Genomic DNA, 4388 nt, shown 5'->3' on the forward strand with positions numbered 1-4388 from the left:
GAGTGCAGTGGCACAATCTCAGCTCACTGCAACCTCCACCTCCTGGGTTCAAGTGATTCTCCTGCGTCAGCCTCCTGTAGATGAGATTACAGGTGCCTGCCACTGCACCTGGCTAATTTTTGTATTTTTAATAGAGACAGGCTAGGCAGGTCTCAAACTGCTGACCTGGTGATCCACCTGCCCCGGCCTCCCAAAGTGCTTGGATTACAGGCATGAGCCACCATGCCTGGCCAGGAGATGACTTTTTAAGGAGTTCAGTTTTGGGCATATAACCTTGAGATAACATGATGTAGATAGTTAAATGTGTGTCCCTCTGTAAATCAGAAGAGAGATTGGGGCTAGAAATTTTAAAAAAATGAATTATTAATGTGTAGAAGGAATTTAAAACTATGAGACAAAATGAAATCACCAAGGGATTGAGGGAAGACAGAGAAGACGTCCAAGGACTGAATTCTATGTCCTTTATAGTAAGAACTGCAAAAAGGACTCAGAAGGAGTAGTCCATGAGGTCTGAAGAGATCCAAGAAAGGAGTGGTGTGCCATAAAAGAGGAGAATATGCTTCAAGAGAAAGGAAGTAACAAAATCATCTATTATTTATGGGTGAAGTGAGATGATCCTGGAGGTCATTAGTGACCTTGATGGGAGCAGTGTTGGTGGTGTAATGGAGGTAAGATTCTGTTTGGAACTGGTTTAGAGAAAATGGGAGAAATGGAGAGGCTGTGGCAGAGACAATTACTGCTTTCCAGATATCCATGCGCTCCATGCATTTCCCAGTCCCTCTGGCCACATCACTGGTTCTGGCCAATCTGAGCTACAAAGTATTTTTTATTTTTATTTTTTTTATTTTAAAGTATTTAAGAGCTAGTACATGATCCTCCAGCTCTGTCTTCCCCTGCGAGGTGATGTGGAAGGCATGTGTTCCGAATAGCTACTATAGTATGCTAGTTGCTTGGATTCCTGAATCACTGCTTGGAAGGGAGCTAGTCTGAATTGCTACAGTATATTTTGTGTGATCAAAACATAGGTCTTTGGGGCTGGGCACAATGGCTCATGCCTGTAATCCCAGCATTTTGGGAGGCCAGGGCTGAGGATCACCTGAGGTCAGGAGTTCTAGACCAGCCTGGCCAACATAGTGAAACCCTGTCTCTACTAAAAATACAAAAATTAGCGGGGTGTGGTGGCGTGCCTTGGGAGGCTGAGGCAGGAGAATCGCTTGAACCCTGGAGGCTGAGGTTGCAGTAAGCCCAGATGGTGCTACTGCACTCCAGCCTGGGTGACAAAGCAAGAGTCCCATCTCAAAAAAAAAAAAAAAAAAGATCTTTGAGTATAAACCCTCTAGCATTTGGCATCCATTTGTTACACAGGATAGTCTAACCTACCTAGTGCAAACTCCAAATATTATTTGCCATTTTGAGGGGGTTTGTTTGGTGTAGCTCAATCAATTATTACAAAGTAAATACCCCCAAGGGAGGGTGTTTTTTTGTTTGGTTTTTGTTTTTGAAACGGGATCTCACTCCCTTTACCCAGGCTAGAGTACAATGGTGTGATCACCACTCACTACAGCCTGGATATCCTGGGCTCAGGAGATTCTCTCACCCCAGCCTCCTAAGTAGCTGAGACTATAGGTGCATGCCACCACGCCTGGCTAATCTTTTGTACTTTTTGTAGAGATGGGTTTCCGCCATGTTGCCTAAGCTAGTCTTAAACTCCTAGGCTCAAGCAGTTGCCCACCTAGGCCTCCCAAAGTGCTAGGAAGACAGGCATGAGCCACCAAGCCCTGCCGAGAAAGTGTTTTGAAGACAGAAGAAACATCAGCATATTGGTAATGGATAAGGGAGAAGGGGAAACTGATGAGGACGGACAGCTGCTGAAGTCATGTGCCTGAGTAGGTGAAAGGGGCTGGGATCTGGTGTACACATGGAGGAGTTAGCCTCCGTGAAGCATGAACAGCTCATCTTTAGTAAGAAGAAGGGGCCAGGCACAGTGGTTCATGCCTGTAATTCCAGCACTTTGCGGGGCTGAGGCAGATGGATCACTTGAGGTCAGGAGTTTGAGATCAGCCTGACCAACATGGTGAAATCCTGTCTCTACTGAAAATATAAACATTATCTGGGCAAGGTGGCAGGTTAGTGTAATCCCAGCATGGACAGCAAGAGTGAAACTCCATCTCAAAAAAAGGGAGAACTGGCCGGGCGTGGTGGCTCATGACGGTAATCTCAGCACTTTGGGAGGCCAAGGTGGGTAGATCATGAGATAAGGAGATCGAGACCAGTCTGAGCAACATGGTGGAACCCCGTCTCTACAAAAAGAAAAAAAAAAATTAGCCAGGCGTGGTGGTGTGCACCTGTAATCCCAGCTACTCAGGAGGCTGAGGCAGGAAAATTGCTCGAACCAGGGAAGTGGAGGTTGCAGTGAGCCAAGATCTCACTATTACACTCGAGTCTGGGCCACAGAGTACGAATTCGTCTCAAAAAAAAAAAAAAAGGTGGGAAGGCAGTGTCTGGCACATGAGGCGAGGTAGTGGTGGGAATCTCTGGAAGTTCTCCTTATTTATTTATTTTGAGACACAGTCTCATTCTGTCACCCAGGCTGGAGTGCAGTGGCACGATCTCGGCTCACTGCAACCTCTGTCTCCTGGAAGCTCTGGCCACAACCCTAACACTGTCAGGAGCAGCTTCCTTTTGGCCTGCACATGGGCAGACTCATCTCTCAGAGCCCACTCTGGCTTTTAGGATAGCTTTGGAATTACTGGTCTATGAGATTTTCACATGGCTTGTATCTTCTTGCTCAAAATTTAGATGTGGCTGGGAGCGGTGGCTTACCCCTGTAATCCCAGCACTTTGGGAGGCTGAGGCAGGAGGATCACCTGAGGTCGGGAGCTCAAGACCACCCTCACCAACATGGGGAAACCCATCTCTACTAAAAAAATACAAACTTAGCAGGGCGTGGTGGTACATGCCTATAATCCCAGCTACTCTGGAGGCTGAGGAGGGAGAATGGCTTGAACCCCGGGGGGGTTGGTGGAGGTTGTGGTGAGCCGAGATTGCACCATTGAACTCCAGCCTGGGCAACAAGAGCAAAACTCCATCTCAAAAACAAAAAAGACTTAGACGTGCCCTAGTTTCCTTGACATTCACCATCCTGGGCCCTATGTTGCTGCAGTGGGCGTTTTGGATTGTTCCTTTTAGTTTCAGTCTCAGAGGGGAACTCTATGGATGATACTGCAGGTTCCTATTGAGGGCATGCAGCCTCTTAGTTCCTCTGGCCCACTGTTTGACAAGGCAGCCTGCACCTTGGCCTTCTGGGCTCTGACCCTTGCTGGGAACCATTACTCTTGATTGTTCTGATGAATGGGATTGGGGGCCTAGAAAATCCCCAAATTATCTCCCCAACCATCTTCCTTTGCTTTTTGTTTCTTTGTTTAAGATGGAGTCTTGCTCTGTTGCCAGGCTGGAGTGCAGTGGTGCGATCTCAGCTCTCTGCAATCTCTGCCTCCTGGGTTCAAGCAATTCTCCTGCCTCAGCCTTTCCAGTAGCTAGGACTATAGGCTCTTGCCACCATGCCCGGCTAATTTTTGTATTTTTAGTAGAGATGGGGTTTCACCCTGTTAGCCAGGATGGTCTCGATTTCCTGGCTTCGTGATCCACTTGCCTCAGCCTCCTAAAGTGCTAGGATTACAGGCGTGAGCCACTAAGGCCAGCTTTCCTTTGGTTTTATTCTGCATGGGGTGTTGCTGTTGGGAGTGGTTCCCAACCTCTCAAGTGCTCTGTGTTGCTTCAGGCTCAGTGCAGGAGTGGCTACCAGGCCAGCTATCAGGATACAGGCTCTGCTTTCCTGTCTGTTTGCACATTGAGCTTCTGCAAAAGATTCATTTAAAGAAAGAATTCCGGCTGGGCACGGTGGCTCACACCTGTAATCCCAGCACTTTGGGAGGCCAAGGCAGGTGGATCACAAAGTCAAGAGATCGAGACCATCCTGGCCAACATGGTGAAACCTCGTCTCTACTAAAAATACAAAAATTGACTGGGCATGGTGGCGCATGCCTGTAGTCCCAGCTACTTGGAAGGTTGAGGCAGGAGAATTGCTTGAACCCGGAAGGCAGAGGTTGCAGTGAGCTGAGATCGTACCACTGCACTCCAGCCTGGTGACAGAGTGAGACTCCGTCTCAAAAAAAGGAAAGAATTCCATAACTTAAAGGTGACAAAAAGAAGAGTTTGAAAATTAGTTCTTTGGGTACATACATAGGAGCTGCCTGATGGGAGCTGTGCCAGGTCCGGAGAGAATGTTCTTGGACATAATGGCTGGCACCACACAAATGCTGCTGATGGTGATGCTATCTGTTTGGGACCACCCTTTTCGTGAACCTTTTTTTTTTTTTTTTTTTTTT

The 4388-nt window shown here is 47.5% G+C and overlaps 1 protein-coding gene across 4 annotated transcripts in view; it reads left to right on the forward strand.

The window, feature by feature from the left end:
- Positions 1-4388, forward strand: part of MON1A (MON1 homolog A, secretory trafficking associated) — a 23475-nt gene that overhangs the window by 10288 nt on the left and 8799 nt on the right. The window contains exon 2 of one of the 4 annotated variants that reach the window (XM_017499993.2): positions 469-668. The exons of the other annotated variants lie outside the window; for them this stretch is intronic. The gene's annotated coding sequence lies outside the window, so the exon portion shown is untranslated. The remainder of the gene's footprint in view (positions 1-468; positions 669-4388) is intronic. 4 annotated transcript variants of the gene reach the window in all.

This window comes from Cebus imitator, unplaced genomic scaffold (assembly GCF_001604975.1).
Source record: "Cebus imitator isolate Cc_AM_T3 unplaced genomic scaffold, Cebus_imitator-1.0 Scaffold0, whole genome shotgun sequence".
Taxonomy (NCBI): Eukaryota; Metazoa; Chordata; class Mammalia; order Primates; family Cebidae; genus Cebus; species Cebus imitator.